Source organism: Lipotes vexillifer, unplaced genomic scaffold, assembly GCF_000442215.2.
Source record: "Lipotes vexillifer unplaced genomic scaffold, Lipotes_vexillifer_v1.1 scaffold1457, whole genome shotgun sequence".
Lineage (NCBI taxonomy): Eukaryota > Metazoa > Chordata > Mammalia > Artiodactyla > Lipotidae > Lipotes > Lipotes vexillifer.
The window spans coordinates 913044-931643 of NW_006784622.1; the positions used below are offsets into that span (position 1 = coordinate 913044).

General features: G+C 38.6%; 1 protein-coding gene across 5 annotated transcripts in view; it reads right to left on the bottom strand.

The window, feature by feature from the left end:
• DLG2 (discs large MAGUK scaffold protein 2) overlaps positions 1-18600 on the bottom strand; it is a 1040068-nt gene that overhangs the window by 772164 nt on the left and 249304 nt on the right. The window lies entirely within an intron of this gene.

Here is an 18600-nt window from a genome sequence, read left to right on the forward strand (position 1 = left end):
GGGGGGGGGGGGGGGGATAAATGAAGCGGCTCAGAGTCCCCTTCACCCTCCTCCCTTCAAATACATGTTTGCTACATTGACCACATAATGAAATGAAGTAAGCAACAGAACTCAAAGGTGAGGAAGTGAGGAATTGTGCAGTGTAAGAGGCAAGGACTTCTAATAAATTTGGCGAGGAGTTAAAATTTTCTTTATGAAACGGCTGTGCTAAAGAATTTTGATTTCTCTCTCATGGAAGCAAAATTAAACCTAAAACAATGTAACTCTTTTCTTTAAACTGGCTTTTGAGAGTATGTTGTATACAAAACAAAATAGAAGGGTTCACTTATTGACATCTTATATATATTTACCTATTTTTCATGCTGTGTCATACCTTTTCTTTGTCATTTATGCACCTTTGATGATATACTTTAGATGTCCTTAGAAAATTAAAAATTAGTCAAAGGTGACAGAAAATCATATTATATATGCTAAAGTTTCTTTAAAAAAATTGTCCAAAATACAGCCATTCCTTTTAAAGTTGAATAGGAATCTGTGTAAAACTGATACAGGAGTGTTACAAGCCAAGTCATTAGAAAATAAGAGATTGCAATCTATTTGTATCAACCAATCTGACTTCATGAATATTAAGTAGATCTATCTTTATTTTCTGTTTCTAGAATATTCACAGCAACTTTTCCTTCATGCCCTGAAGGATCTTTAATCTCCTTCCCAAGCTGCAGATTTCATTTAGATAGAGGAAATAGTCTCATCATGATTAATCGAGAGCTGTCCTATACGACACAGTAGTTTGCGCAAGTACTCAACTTTGGGACATTTCATTAGCTATGCCCTCTGGAGTTAACAGAGTTAACAGCTTTTTAATGTCAATCTGTGCCTGTGGAATCCTAATCTAATGGCAAAACCAATGGCAATCCAGCAGATTTTACAGAACAAAATTCCAGGTTTTAACTAAAATCACTGGTCAGTGAAAACACGACCCTGTTCTACATATCTGCATAGTGGGTCAACTAAATATTCATGGTTTATTTTTTAACTCCTAATATCAAGTACCTTGTGGATAAATAGGGGCTCTGGAGAAAGACAGTTTCTACTGGACCTCACCAAAAAACAGTGTTTGTTAAGAGGCCTGTAGTATAGGGAGAGGAACATGAGGTTTGGAGTCAGAAGACCTGGGCTCAAGTTTGGTTTACCAACTTCCTGATTGTATGATTTGGGGGCTCAGCAACTTCTTGGAAATTTGATCTGGGGGCAAGCCCACTAACTCTCTTTGCCTCATTTTCCTTCTCTGTAGAAAGGAAATAGAAATAATCACCTTCTAAAAAGGTTGTCTGAAGAATAAATGAGGTGATATATTTGAATGTGCTCTGTAAACATAAATTTCAGAGTCAATGTTAAATGCTATCATTAGTTAATGCCCCTAAAGATGGACTATCATAAGGATAAAATACCATTGGATGGTTTGTGAATTGTTTATGCCCCAGAGATCTCAATGCTACGTTAGTGGCCCAGCTGCACTGAAAAGAACTGATTAGATCATGAAAATTACCATTTATTAAACACATATTACCTGTCCATTTATAAGAATATATATATATATATATATCCTAATTTAATCTCCACAAAACCATACTGATGAGGCATTACTGTCACTATCCCTATGTTATAGATGAGAAAACTGAGGCTCAGAGAAAATGACAGCTGAGATTTCACACCAGCCTTTCCGATCCATTTTTTCCACACTGAGTTGTTCTATGATTCCATTATCTAGGAGTCTCCATCACAAGAGTCCTGCAGTGATTTGAGATCTCTAGCAAGAGCAGCAAGTAAGACCCAGGCAAAGCAAAGACCACCCTGAAGGTAAGAGATGCCACAGGATCTTGCATATTAGAGGCTGAAAGCAGACTGGTAATTCCTTAATGGTTTTTGTTGTTGTTGTTTGTTTTTTAGTTTTGATGATGTTTCTTCTGTGCTTTCTAATTGGTTCCCAGGACTCCAAAAAGATTTGTGTCTTGTCTCCTTGACTAGACTTCAAACTTTCTGACTATCATATGCAATACTTGTATTTCCCCTTATTATCTACTACACTTTGACCAATAAGTATGCATTGATTTGATTTGGGACTTTCGACTCATCTTACTCTTGTTTTCCTTCTATAAATTGCATTAATGTAGTCTGGAAATAAATATTATGCATAGGCCCAGCTCCTATGCAATGACATTTATCACTTTTGTATGTTTCTATTGCTTTTTCCCATTTCATGTATGTAAATTTGGTCTTTCCAACGAGACTCTCTCAATGACAAGGATTGTATACTTTCCTAGATTTTTTCACAGCATCTGGGTACACAGAAGGAGCTCAGGAAATACTTAGGATTACTGACTAAATGTAGCTATAAAGTACAGTACAAAGGAAAGTAATATCTCACTGAAAGCTTTGGAGAGCATTTCTGAGATAACCTCAAAATATCTTACGTTACCAACAAAACTGTGATGACTTTTCCAATATCCACTATCACCTTCTTTCTTTAACCAGGCACCAACACTTAATTATCCAGTTTTTAGAAATAATAATTAATTATTTCATAAATGCAGGATGTAAAAGCATTTATGCATTTATGCACTGAAATTCAACCTATGTAATGTGGGAAGTTCATTGCTCCTTCTTGGTGTTAAAAAGATCCAGAAGCACAGTTAATTCCTACATCTAGCAAAGTCACTAAAAATGCATGAACAAACGTGTGTGGATTGTGTGAACAAACATACATCACATATATCTGACATTGGCAACTCCCTGATGTGAGTGCCAAGGAGATGCCAGGGTGGGCTATTCTGAATGACACAATATCTCACTACATCAGACTTTCTGAAGATTCCCCATTACTCTGCTCCAGGACCCCCACAGCCCTCCCCAGACCATTTTCCCAGAAGCTTCCTGGAATCTTTTAGGTACTCAATGGCACATAATAGCAGAGAATAAAAGCCCCAAGTTGTAGTAGCACAGAGTGCAGCAGAATTCTAGGTATGGCCCATGAATGTTCTTTTCTCTCCAGCTGTTAATGTCAGATTTTCTCTTGGCTCAGCCTGACTCCTGTTTCTTTTCTCTCTTTTGAGATCATGTGAGTCCATGCCTAGTTTGATCAAGTTTGGTTTCTGAGTCTGAAAACCAGTTTCCCAGTTACTTTGATAATTCCCTCTAAGCTTCATCTCCACACTTCACACTGCCTTGCCATACACACCTTCTCTCTCCATATTGGATATTCTCTTTAACTGAACCCCTAAATCAAATGGATGACTTAGCAGATTCCAGCATCCCCCTTCAATATGCTTATTTCCATTAACTGGAAAGAGATTTCAGTATCAAATACAAAAAAAAAAAAAACCCAAAACTCTCCTTTAAACCAGAAGTTTAAAGGTTTGTCTTCATGTAAATATAAAGGCTGAAGAAAATTCATCTCTCTTGCACGAACCAACTATAAGATGTAAATGGTTTGCCTCTTATATTACATTCTCTTCCATGTGGAAAAAAAACTAGTTTACAGCAAGAGGGAAGAATAAAGCTAATCATAGAGAAGCCAGATGCAAGCAGAGAAAATACTGATACAATTTAAATTATTAGATCAAGTTATTCATAAATTCCTGCCACCTTCTTGTTCTTGGGTTCCATGCGGTACCCAAATATTACATCAATAACTTTGTTTTTGATAGTAAAAGAGAAACTAAACTTCTGTTGCTTGCCACTAAGAGAATGTAACTAATAAAGAACCTTATATAGTGAATGCAAATTTTCAAAGAAGTTCATTAATTCCAACTGATGTGATATTTGTTAAGTGCCAGATCTGTGAAATACCTCTGACATAAATGGGCAGGTGGTCACCAAGCCAGAGGAAGACTCTTTGAGCAAGGTATTGGCAGGGGTGGTAGAGCAGCCAGTCAGTCAAAGAACATACTCTGCGAGGCTTAGGTCCGACAAGTACAGGCTAACCAGTGGGAGGGAGGGTCAAAAGACCGAATCCAGGCCTCTACCTAAACTTTTAAGAAGCGAAGTAAAGAAGAAGAGAAACCCACACAGCCAAGTGACCCAGATACAGCACGAACTGAATAGTAACATTGATGCGGCTAGGAATTGTGCAGGGATTTCAACTGACCTGGAACATGCAAGTAGAAGGCAGGTAGTTGACAGTAGGCCAAATTAACAGGAGGTAAATATGACAAGAATAACTTGTGAGCTGTTTTGGGGGCCTAGTATATTTGGCTTATCTTCTTAAAGGACAAGGCTCCTGAATATGCAAGAAGTAACACAGGCTCTATCTACAGTGTGGCATGACAACTTAAAACAAAATGGAACTCACTGACAGTTTTAAAATGAGTCCATTTGTGTGTGCATATGATTTCACTGAGAGAGGTGGAGATCCCAGAACCTCAAGATAAATATTAGCTGGTTTAGATTGGATGCTACAAGATACCATATTAACAGTCTTTTAGCTTCACAATTCCCACAGAGGGCTGTCATCAGGGTGAGCCCCAATCAGACCATGTCCCGATCCTAACCAGGCAAGTAGAGCATGGGGGTTACTACCCACATACCCAATCAGGTCTGAAATAAGATATCTCCCATTAAGTACTGAATTGGTATGCTAAAGACTGAACTCAGGACAACATTATTTTTATTAGGTTTTCTCCCTAATCCTCCATCATGTTGGTCCATTCTGGAAATTAAAAACTGTGATGTGGTTGGGGGAACTTCTGCCTCAGTTTACTGCCTGTAGTTCTCTTCTGGACTGAAACCCTTTCTTCCTTCTCCTTCTTTCCCACAGTCTGTTGGGTGGAGCCACACATCCCTAGTTGTCCGCAGGTAAGGTCCTACTCTTACTTGAAGGAGATACCAGGATTTACCTACTTGAAGGATCTGTAGTTGCCTGGTTGATCATCATCACTGGCTGAGCATCATGACTACCTGGAATCTCACGGTACCATGACCCACCATACACAGATCTCCTGATATGTTAACACTGGGATGGATAATAATAAAGGCAAATACTTATGTGGCACTTATTTATATCAATTAACTTATTTAATCCTCACATAACCCAATGAGACACTGTTATTCTCAATTTACAAGTGAGAAAATAGAGGTTAGGTAACTTTCCCAAAGTCAGACATCTGGTAAATAGATTGTCTTCAAACCCAAACAATCTGACAGTCTGACTCAGAGTCCATGCTCTTTTTTTTTTTTTTTTTTAAGTTATATAATTTTATTTTATTTATTTATTTTTTACCAAATTTTAAATTGAAGTATAGTTCATTTACAATGTTGTGTTAGTTTTAGGTGAACAGCAAAGTGATTTAGTTACACATACATATATGTATTCATTTTTATGTATTTTTTTCAGATTCTTTTCCATTATAGGTTATTACAAGATAATGAATATAGTTCCCTGTGCTATACAGTAGGTCCTTGCTGTTTATCTATTTTATATATAGTAGTGTGTATCTGTTAATCCAAATTCCTAATTTATCCTCCCCGCAACCCTGAGTCCATGCTCTTGACAATCATGCTCTACTGCCTTTCAGAATGGAATCACACTTCACCAGAACTCTTTAGATTCTAATTTTGACTGTTCACCAACAACTCAGAGGCCAGCTGAAAGCCAAATTAGACATCCACCTTGATCCAGGATGGTTCCAAAACCCGCCCCTCCTCCCTCTGGCCCTAGTGCATCGTATGAACAAGGCTGAGGTTGCCATGACTTAGGAGAAGGTGAAGCACAGGCACACGCAGGCTGACTCAATCAGGATTTCTTTGCGTAAAGCTCCAAAGAAACTCTTTGGTAAATTACTGATTAAAGACATATTGATGGTTATATGAGAGACGAGGAAACAAAACAGGAAGAACAAATCTACTCTAGAATCATAAAACTTGAAGCTGAGGCCTTAAGAATCATTTAATTCTACCTTTCATTTTACAAATATGAAATGGAGACAGAGAAAGGAAGAGGCATGCCCCAGAGCTCACAATTATTTAGCAACAGGAATAACAATAATAAAATATTAAGCATTTACTGAATGAATATTATGTTCCAGGGTTGTGATAAATACTTAAGATGCATTTACTTCCCAAGATGTTCTAAGGAAAACACTATCATTCTCATTTAAAAAAAGAAGAAAGAAAAGAAGAAAGAAGGGGAGGCTCAGAGTGGCTAAATCACTTGCCTAAGGTCACAAATCTAAGAGGTACCACAACCAGGTGTCAAACCCAGGCCTTTCCAGCCCCAGAACCCATGCTGGTAACCACCACCATCTCCTGATTCCCTCTCCTGAGTTTTTCCAGTTAAGGCTGAAAAATACAGTTATTTTCTGCCCCGAAAGTTGCTAGTTTCTCTTTGCCAGTCTGAAGAGAAATTTCTCACCGTACTGACTCAGATTCAATTCCCAATTCTCAGAGGGTTTCTAGGTCCCTTAATCTCTTTCAAAACCCCACTTAAAAAATGGGACAATGCTATTTTCCAGTTAACCTATTTCCCAAGAAGTTAGCTAGGGAAATAATGCATGTGAAGTGAGAAAGCGAGGTGTTCTATAGATGTAAGGTTATATTATTTATTACTGTGGTTATTTCTTGCTTTCCTGGATTTTCTCTCCCTTTTCATATTCCCCTCCGCAAGACCGGCCAGGTGGGTGCAATTTGATCTGAGTCATCACCAATAGCACCAAGTGGTTCTGGCCTGTCACCTGGTTTGCCCTTACCCTGCAGTGACATAGGGCAACCCCCCTCACAGGTGAGGACACTGAGGCAATACCAGGTGAGTGGGTGAGGGAGCAATGTGAGCGCCCAAGGCTTGGCTAGCCAAGGTATAACTGCAGGTTAATGGTCATGGCAGGATATCTCAAGGGAGCAACTTTGGAGAAAGCTAATACCCTGGTTCCTCTCCCTAGCACTTAATAAAACACAGGGATCATTACCTACCTAGCTTACCACCAGACTGGCTCAGAAAATGGGAAGAAAGAATGTCAGATTTATGTTTGGCTTGAACTCGATTCATCTCTGCTTGCCTGAACTCTCCTAATAATAAAAAAAAAATAACATCCTCACTCTACAGAAACCTGAGGCATAGAGATGTTAAGCTATTTGTTCAAGGTCATCCAGCTGGTAACAGCAAGGTCAAGAGTCAAACCTATCAGCCTAGTTCCAAAGTGGGTAACGCTTAAATACAAAATATTTGCTTCTGTTCCCTATTAAAATTTGATACGTATCCAGAAGTCTGTTTTAGTCAACACAAGTTCTTTCACTCATCTTTGAAAATACACCATTAGTATTTCTTCCCTTTGGATTAAAGTGATAACATGTCTGTTTGATCCTCCCTTAAAATACGAGGTACCGTAATATTTTGCAAAATATGAATGATATCCTAAGGGCCTCAGTTAGGCTGAGTTGGGCACCTCTTTAACCCTAGTACAGAAAAGATGGGGCAGCCTGGAGAATGAGGCACAGAAAGTAAAGACCCAGAGCTAAAAAAGAGTTTTCCTTACTATATAAGTTTTCTCTAGAATCAATCCCACTTGGAGAAACAGATATAAATTGCTTGAGCTGTTATAAAGACTCTTCAGACCTCCATCCTACACCCTCTCCACATACCTCTTTGCAGTTAGTGTAAAAGGCTAAAATAAAAGACTCACCAAAACTAGGTCTGTAGATCATCACTCAAACTCAAATAGATAATTATATTAGATTGGCCACCTATATCATGCTTCATAATTTATGAAGTGTGTCCACACACATTAGATCATTTCATTCCCACAGGCAGAGGAAAGGGAACTAACATTCATTGACCAATACCCGCTGTGTGTCAGGAAATATGCTAAGCTCTTCACCTCTGCTTTCTTATCTGCTCTTCACAGAACCCCAGAGGGACTCGTGGAACTTTCCCTTGTCTATAGGTAAGTAAACAGAACCCCAGAGTGATCCAGTGTATTTCCCAAAGTCAGACATCTAGAGAAAAGCAAAGCTGAGATTCAAACCTAGGTCTTCTGACTGTAAGCCCCTTGCTTTTTCCCATTATTAGTCCATGATGCCACAAATCCCACTGATTCACACTGAGCATTTATAGATCTAACTGTTTCATTTGTGCAAATGCTCTCTGAAGTTTGCACGAAGAATGGAGTCATTAGCTCAAATCTCAGATGTGGTTTAGTCAAATGTGCCCCATGCCACAATAACCATACCTACTTAATTCACTGTTTCACTCCACGTGGTGCTATTCCTGGAAAGAGCCATGTGGATACCATCTGCTCCATTTTGCAAAGCCACCAAAGAGCTATAATCTTAGCAATACCGTTGTATTTTCCAGATTTAGGGTACCAGAATTCTGAGCAAGCTGTCAAATCTTGCTCAAAGCCGGTTCATCAGGCTGAGGTGGGGCCTGTGTCTTCTGTGGTAACTGGATCAGGGCCTTGCACACAGTGGGTGATCAATCAGTGATTGCTGTTTAGTTTCCTTCTCTCATCTCCTTTACTTCCATCAGGCCAGGACTCTCACTACTCCAAGAATGCACCTTGCTTATGCCTACTATAAGGTCACTGTTTACATTTCTTCCTTCTCCCACATCCTGAACCAATCATGGTCCCCTCTCTTACCTTCCTAACCCAGCTCCCTCCATCCTGCAAGGACAATCTAAAGCCCCAGACTCTCCATGAAAGCTTCCTCAATCCTCACTGCAGGCCTCAATTCGTCCATCCTGCCCCTCTCAAATTTCAAAACATTCATTATTTGTACTATTTCAGTTCACATTAAATTATATATATAAAGGAAAAGAAATTACGTGAAAGCACCAAGTTCTGCCATTCTTAATGAACGTTTCTCTCTGTTCTTACAGGTATGTTGATGGCTAAGTGGTTCATGTGTGACACTTGCATCTCCTTGATGAAACTGTAGTCATTGTGAGGGCAGGGCCCTCATCCTACTTCGTTTCTTCACCAGCCACTTCCACCAACACTCCTAACCGTGTTTGGCATACAGTATACTCAAAAGATGTTTGTTAATGAGTTTTTAAACCTTTGGAACTAGAACCACAGCAACAAGAGAGAGGATTCATGAGAAACCTGTGAGGCAACAGATTAGGTGAAATGGGTAGAAAGGGGCAATTGCACACTGCCCTCTGGTGACAAGCTGTTGTATCACACTGCCTGGTGCTATTGATAGCATCTGGAGCTACCATGCACTACAGACCATGCTACTCGGAACCATGACATGTAAGTTAGGGAAAGTTATAAACAGAAAGATTCTTCAATGTCTACCATATGCTGTTCCTTTACACTCATTCTTTTCTACTTCTCATTACAAGCCTATGAGTTGCATGCTATAATTATGCTCATTATACAGATAAGGAGAGTGAGGCACGAACCTGTAACAAAACTTGCCCAAGGTCACTAGACTAAAAGTTAGTGGAGCCAAGGCTCACTCTTTTTGACTCCAAATCCATATTTCTATGGTATCACCACCCTGTGTGGAGCGAGGAAATGTTCCTTGCTCTAATTTACTACCCCGCTGTACATTTCAGAAGTTGGAGAGGTGAGAGGAAGCCTGGGATCTGGTGAAAAAGCTAAGGACTCAAAGATTGTCAAAAAAGTAAAATGGCATCCTCAGAATTTCTTAAACTTCTCAGATGAGCGTGAAGATATATCCCAAAAGATCCACCCCAAACTGGACATTTATTTGACATTTCATGTTTTATCTTTAAAAAAATTGTGTAGTTTTAAAAAGATTTTACTCCATAACCATCTATTTTTTTAATATAAACATGTTTCAAGCGATTTATAATGGAGTCAACCTGACGTCTCAGGTAGGTACTGCATGGCTATCAAAAATCAGGTACTCCATCTCCCTGGCAATAGCCACAATCCAGCCAAGGGATTATGCCACTGGCATAAAGACGGCTGACTGGGAATCAGGAGATCTTAGTTCTAGACCCATCACGTTCAGTAACTCACAGTGAAAAGGCAATTCACTGAGCCTCCCAATTTATTTTTATATTTGAGATATAAAGAGTGAAATGGATGACCTCTAAGAGTCTATGTCTCATCAAGGATCTGATTTCACTCATCATAAATTTGGACCTGCTGGGAAATACTGGGAAGAAGGCAGGGATGCTATACAAGTCTTCTTTCTGGATGGTGATAATCTCCGCTTTTATCATGCAGATACAGAAAGTCAGGAGACCTGACGTTAAGAAAGGCATGCAGAAAAAAGACAAAAGTCGAGTTGGGAAAAGGTCAATAATATAAAGTGGCTTCTAATGAACTGGATAAAGGATGAGGTTCTGATGTCTTAGACAAGGCACCTCAAAAATCCACTTATGATCATTTTTATAATCTGTATTTTGTATGATCATGTTTAGAGCTTGTATTCTGTTTTTCTTGTGAATAAGTTACTTTTCTGGCCATAAGACCATGCAATTAGTGGCAAAATATTCTCTTCCATATTAAAGAGACAAAAAGATTTGAAGTGAAACAGAGAATTATCACCAAGCTCTTTCTTCCATTCTTGCCTTTCTCCATGTTCTATAAGCCTTAACTCCAGGAAAAGTTTCTTAACATCTAAGGTCTGCTTGATTTTTTTCCCCCTTCCAATCATAATTTGATACTAGATAATATGCTCAAAGTTTAAAACATAACAGCCATGGAGAAAGTCTTAAAATAATTCAAATCTAGAATGTTTTTCTGGGGTGTGTATGAGAGGAAATGTAAGGGAGAAAGATGAAAAGGAGGTGTGAGTTTGGTTTACTATTTCATCATTAGTAAGAGATAATGTTCTTATGTTCATGTTAGGCCTGGAAGATGTTTCAATACCTGCTTTTAAACGATGGCACTTGGGCTGGGTTGTGGAAAAAGCAGAGTAGACAACACTTTAGATCCATTTCCCTTATTTTAAATTCTGAAAACATCTATATGTCTATTAATCTCCCTTCTGTCCACTTTTTCTTCAAAATTAATGTCTTATTTGAAATCATTTTCAATGAGGAAAAACATAGGGTAGAGAATAGATAAAAAGGAGAAGTGAATGTGGACTAGATAGAGGTTGGCTAAATACTGCCAGCTTTTGCTGGTGCCAAAGAATATATTTTGCAGATGTGTTTGTATACTGTCATTGACTAGGCAATGAACTCTTTGTTTCACAGCCAAGAGCCTACAAATCTCTAGGTTCAAAAATGCCACCCAGTTCCTAGCCCTGCAGCTGCCTTAGCTTCCCAGAGTGGCAATATCTATGTTACTTTGGGTTTCTCAGTTTTCCAGTGGCTTTCTTACCCTTTGTTATTCTGCAAGCAAGGGTTCTGTTCGCCAGTTTACCTCCTCCTGGGCCTAGGATAATGCTACAATTGTGCCTATCAGAGGAAAGATGAAGGGATATTATCTGTTGCTGTGGGTTAGAGGAAAGAGGGTAGCAGTGAGAGAGAAGAATGAAATGAAGAGAAAGAAGGCAGAGAGGAGGTTGTTCTCTGGTACATGGGGACTCTGTCACAAGTTGGAGAGAGTGAAATGATGGTTCCCAGGCTGACTCTCCTCTGTTCTCTCAGACCACTTTGTCCACTGGAATTATAAACTCAGATACGTCGGAACCTTCATTTCGTTTTATAAAGGATTTCCCCAACCAACCGGAAAGGAGATGATGACTTCCTTATGAATATAATGCTTGTAACCTTACATCTCATGACCCCCTCCTTGGCCATTTTAACTTGACAAACATAATTTGCATGTTATGCTTTTATGCTATAGGAAGAGCACCTCCCAGCCCTATACTTGGAGTCAGCAGATGAGGCATCTAGGGACGGCTGAACCACTGCAGAACTTGATCAGGTCACTTAACTCCCTAAATTATTTCTAAGGCTACATTCAACTACTAATAAGAATTGGATGATTCCTGATTTTAATACTAACCTAATTTTTAATATCATAAAAGCAGTAATAAAAAAAGTTTAGGATTTGGGTCATCTCAGATTTCAGACATTTCTTCTTACTTTTATGATGGTCTTAGTCAAATAATTTAGCCTTTCGGAAATTTCTGTTCACGTACAAATGGAGATTATAAATTATTATTTGGTCAACCTCGTGTGCTTCTTCAAGAAGCAGATGGGATAATATATAAAAACCCTATATGCAAAACAAACAAACAAAACACCCTATACAATTTGTAAAAGGATACATTTGGGCTAATTATTAAACATCAGCAACATTAATAATGGCAAATCCTTACTGGTCACTTTCTTTGCTTAGCTGTTTTGCTAAGGGTTTAACTCACATTATGTCATTTAAACCACAAACAAACCTAAAAATACCTGTATAATATCTAATTTTACAGAGGATGAAAGTGAGGTACAGAGAAGTTAAGCATTTACCCAAGAGAGCAAGTGGTAGAGCCAGGATTCAGACCTAGATTTTTTAAGCTAAAACTCTGAATCTGAGCAAAAGTGCAGTAGATTGAGACTCTAGTCCTACTACATTATGTTTTACGACGTAACCACTTCTGACCCCAGCCACTTCAATTTTCTTATGAACAATATGGGATACTAAAACCTGTCTTGCTTACCTTACAAAGTTGTAATGAGACAGAATCTAGTTTACACTGCTTTGAAAATCGCAATAAGATAAAAAAAAGATAAGGAAAATATAAGGTAGGAGTAATAGTGTAGTGGGGGGTCTCAGCAGCAGCAATAGTAAAAACATCAGTACAGTATATTTTCTGGTGTCTACACAAGATAAAAATTAGAAACTCCATTGTTCTTAGGCATGTTCCTGCTAAATAAAAACATCTAAACGAAGCTTAAAAGAGTACTATTTTTCTAGCATTAGCTTCTTAAAGGTTTTGAGGGTTTGATATGTGTGTGTTTTAATTTTGTTTTGTTACTTGTAGGAGGACTGCTATTATTAACCCCAAGCAACTGTCTATTTTTCTGTTCTGTAACAAATATGTTTGGGGCCCTATTTTTATAATTTCTGGAGTAGGTGAGGAAAGTGGGAGAAGCAGAGGATGGGCTTACTCTGTTGTACCATAACATATATCTGCACTAATACCCCATTTTGATGAGTCAACACAAACATTTTACAATGAGCGATACTGATACAAAGAGAAGCCATCCTGCACCGGGCGTTAATTTTTCATGGACTCCAGATTCCTATGCACAGAAATCACAAGACCAGCAGTCAAAGAAATGCAAACTGCACAAGAGAGGAAGATAACAAGATGGCAAGTTTTGTCTTTTGTTCGAAAACAAAAGTGCCAATTTCATTCCATTTTACCACAAATCTGCAAATGTTCATTCAGATCCAGGCTGTTGCAATTATCCAGGTCACTTCAGATATGGTTCTTTCCTTCCCCTTAAGGTTGAACATCTCTATAGATTAAGTGTCACCTTTATTCCTTTACTAATAGAAATTCCATTAATAGCCTTGTTCATATTCTTTGGAAGGAAATAGACTAAAAACTGGGGTATTACTAGACAGAAGTGCAAAGTGAGGCTAAGAGGAATGAAATAGAAAAAGGCATCTGGCATGATTGAGGATGATGAGTCAAGTAATATTTAGAATCCAGAAAGGACAAAACACACTTGGAACACCATGAACTAGGACTGAAACTCATCATTGAACAAATCCTATTTAGAGCTGACCTGAGCTTATGATGGTTCAAATTTGACATCCAGGGGCTGGAGGCGGGGTCTGTGGAAGGGATGGCTGAGGTGAGGAGACAGGTTTCAAGGATTATTTCCTTGAGACAAGAAGGATTATTTCCTCATTATCATCTCACTGCTGCCTAAGTTCTTACATTTTAATTATTAATCAGCCCATACAGATTTGTTTAGCAAACATCATATTTAAGGCACTGTACTTGGGGCTGCAGAATCTAGGAAGAGGAAACACATGGTTTTGCTCTGCAAAGAGTTTCCAGTGTCCTGTGGAAACAAGATAAATCCCCCGAATGCTTCTAATACAAAGCAGAGAAACATCAAAAGAGAAGGGCAAAGTATCACGGTGGGTGTGAAGGAGAAAGGCAGGTGGGATTAGGGTCAGAAGGCCTGGTTTCTCTCCTGGTCTTAGCATCTATATGATTTTAAACAAGGTACTGATCCTCTAAAAAGGAGACAATGATATTGGGGCCATTTCATATTGGTATTGCGACGATTAAAGGAGAAAGTATAGACTAAAGCCATGTGAAAGTAGGTTTCCTACTCTTAGTTTTCTCCAAGGAGTGTTAATCAGGGTTGAAATAATGAGGGAGAAGCCATATCATTTGGTTACATAGTATGAGGTAAGTCTCATGGAAGGGGATGTGAGTTAAGTCTTGAAGGATGGAACTTCACCTTGAAGCTTAACGTACTCTGTCGATTTGCTCACCTTTTCTCCAGCTGTTGTTCTGCCCTTTCGTGTGGGGATGGATCCTGTCCCTGGACCACTAGCCACTAACCAGTCCCTGCTGTAATGAAGGTTCTCTGGTTGCAGGGAACAGAAAGCCACTTGCACGAGCTTAGGCAAAATGTGAACATATCTGGTTAAAAGGGGAATAAGCTCAGCAGTTAGGCACTTGATAGATAGGAACTAAGAACTGGGAGTTCTGAGGGACCCAGGAAGCCACAGTCCAGCCTCTCACCATTTCTGGCACACTCATCTCTCGTTATCCTTCTTTGGGACCGCTTGGTTTCTTATTTTCTTTTCTCTTTCTACATTTGTTTCATTCTTTCATATTTGCGCACAAGATTTTTCTGCTTCTCCACGTATATTTCCTCAGCTCCAGGCATAGACAGGTGTTAACCTGTGGGCGGAGATTTTCTTCTAAGGCTCCATAAGTATTCAGTTCTTCCTTTCTGATTGACCTACAGGATCTTTACCTTAAATAAATGACCCAACTCTCATCCTTGTTGTTCCTGACATTCCTTCCGAATGCTCAAAGAGGAAGATCAGGACTTGAGGAAAGCTGATAAATATCCCTCACTCCACACCGTTCTTTCATGCCTAAGTGCCTTTGCACCTACTGTTGCAGCCTCAGTCTCCTCCTTCACCTGATAAACCACTATTTTAAAACCACCCAAAGACTTCTCTGCTCTTTTCAGTCTTCCTTGGTCATCTTTCCTCTCCATTCCAAGCAGATGGATCACGCCCACCTTGCTGCATTTACTGTGGTTTGTATATCCCTTGATTACTGCTTTTAGCATGCTGGGCTGCAGTTGTTTTGGTTTCAGTGGTTTTCTCCTTATTCTAGTAAACCTATTAAGAAAATGGGCTCTGGAGCCAGATAACTAGTTTCAAGGCCTGGCCTTTCCATTTATTAGCTATGTGATCATGAGGAAGTTACTTAACCTCTGTAAACTTTGTAAAATGGAAATGATAGTGCCCACATCAGAGAGTTGCTGACAGAACTGAGTGAAATAATATGTGAAGGGTTTAGAACAGTACGTGACACACAATAGGTGCTCAAAAAATACTATCACTTTTATACTAAAGTACCAAGTCCAGCATGTGTCAGACAGGACGTACTAACTGTTTGCTAAAGAAATTAACATGTGTTTTAAGACTACAAAATATTTGGGAAAGAATAATTATTTGTTTTGTTTGTAGTGGCTTTGCAAAATATCTACAGTTGCTGTACTATTCTGATAATAGATATATATATGTGTATGTATATGTGCAATATTAAGTTACAATTGTGAGAAATGCTATGAACAACTTTCACAGGATAGGATTCAAGTGTGCAGTACAGATGTATATGTAACTATTCATTTAATGTTTGTCTCATCCATTTGAATGTAAATGCCCTCAGGGTAGGGTTTGAACTTGTGCTATTTATTGCTATATGCCTAGGCATATTACACAGTTTATGATACATAAAAGGTATCTGATAAATATCGGTTAAGTGAATGATCAGATGGAAAACGAACCATGATTACACAATTAGTAAGTACCTTTACTATTCCTTTCTACTTGGAATGCCCTCTTCCACCATCATGACTACATATCAAAATTCTATTTGATCTTCACAACTCAGCTGAGATACCCTTCCACGAAGCCTGGCACCCCTTTTCTTAACTCTTATGGTAATTCATGGGTACTTAAGGGACTCAACACTTTTTATCTGGTGTTAGAGTGATTTGTGTGTCCATTTGAAAATTCCCGGTGGGCAGAATTCCATGTAAGTATCCTCAGGGATTCTCCTGATTTATTCATTTTAGTATTTGAACCAATGCTTGGCAAGCTGCATGACCCTCACATTAGACCAAATCCAAACATGATGACTACCAGCGTTGGGAAAAATCAACTTTGTTCATGGCAACAAAAGACAGAAAGGTACCATTTGGGCAAGGGGTAATGCAGTCTCTATTCCAAAGTGATGGTGTCACAAAGAAGTTGAAGTGTACCTTCAGGTCCTTATCCTGTGCCTAGGACCATGCCTAGAACATAGTAGGGGCTCAATAAAATATGAGTGAAGTGAACAAACTAATAAGTGAATAGAAACACAGGCAAATCTCTATGAAAATAACTACTAAATATGGGACAGTTTTTTACAAGCATACCCGCTCATTTGAGTGATAAAACAGCAAAGCCTTTGATTTGCTGATATACAAAGATACTGACTATCTAGAAGGATGCTCTTACAGCTCCAGTGATGGAACTAATTTTTAGGACTTCATGAGAGAGCTTTTTCTTAGTCATTCATTCAATAAATATTTAGGGTACATTGGCCGGCACTTACGCTAAAGATGTGGGAAATTCTGCATTGCTGTTTTATACTCAAGGCTCTTGGGTCAAGAAGATGAACCTGCCTGAGAATCCAGATTTGATCTCCACCTCAACATTGCAGGGCATGATCTGTTATGTGAAATCAAATACTGAAACTTCAAGAGTCTATAATTTGTCTTCCTTCTTTCTACAGACTGTTTTGGGCAGTACACTATCCAGGTAACAGGTGCTTTAAGTTTCCCCTCTCTAATGTATATTTTAGGCTGTATGTGGAGGTTCTCTGGGGAAGACTGTATTATAGCTTGAGATTTTATGTCGGGTTTATTATTAGTACACGGAACTGCACTGACTGAAAAACCAGTTGTGATCTACGGCTTATTGCACACGTGAGAGATGGTCCAGACCATCTAGGTGGCTCTGTATTCTAATGATGTGTTAGTAATCCACACTCACAGGAGATGCACAGACAGCTTGTGAAGTTTTCAGGTCAGTGTTTCTAAGGTCAGCTACATCAATGTATGTCTATACTTCCTACATACAATTCATTTCCAAGCACTTTATTTTAAAAGATAACCAGGCCTATTCTAAAGGAGGCAACTGATTGAGTCAATATAGTTTTTCATTTCCTTAACACGCTTAATGCATCATTGTAAAGATGTGTGTTTTAAGGATTTATTTGGATATCCTAAATAATGAAGGGCATCATTAGCCAAGAACGCCACATATTCATGTGTGTGTGTGTGTGTGTGTGTGTATGAAGTACATATCACTGGGCTTAAAAAGTACATAAAATATGGAATAAATGAAGTCCTTTTCCTGAGATCTAAATTATATATTCTAACAATGAAATAAATTGAGGCTCAATTTAAATAGAATTATTCTCAACTGATAGTAATATTTTAATAATGTCTATGTTTTCTAAAAGCAGTCCTTGTAAAATTATGATGACATAATGATACATTTAATGCAAGACTTGGAAGAAATTTGAGAGGAGTTGAGAGTCTGGCAAGTTCCTAATACCTGCTGAAAAAAGACTTAGAGCAGTCAAAATGAAGCAAACCTGAATAAAACTTGAATACATCTATGTGAATGCCCATGTGTGTGGTGTGTGTGTGTGTGTATGAAGTACATATCACTGGGCTTAAAAAGTACATAAAATATGGAATAAATGAAGTCCTTTTCCTGAGATCTAAATTATATATTCTAACAATGAAATAAATTGAGGCTCAATTTAAATAGAATTATTCTCAACTGATAGTAATATTTTAATAATGTCTATGTTTTCTAAAAGCAGTCCTTGTAAAATTATGATGACATAATGATACATTTAATGCAAGACTTGGAAGAAATTTGAGAGGAGTTGAGAGTCTGGCAAGTTCCTAATACCTGCTGAAAAAAGACTTAGAGCAGTCAAAATGAAGCAAACCTGAATAAAACTTGAATACATCTATGTGAATGCCTGCAGTATGGGGAAACAGACACGAGAACAGAAGAGTAGCCCATGGACTATGGGAATTGAATCCAAGGCTACTTTTTCCCATAAAGGTCTATCTCCTGCACTAACACACTACCACTCCCACCATCACCCCATGGCGATGCTTTAGTCAAGATTTATTGTTATCTCCAGATGTATCTGAACAGAAATAATTTTATGAGGTCAGTATAGACAAAGCTGGTGATGAAAACTGCCATGTAGTAACTAGAAATGCTGGAACTGGAGACTCTCATTAGTTGATTTCATTCATTCCTCACATGTCCACCAAGCACTCTTTGCTTTGCCAAACACTGTGTTAGACCCTAGGAATAGATGCTGCCTATATTCAAAGAGTTTGAGACAGGAAGATAAGAAAACAAACAGATATCAGTTCCCTTCTCCAACTTACTT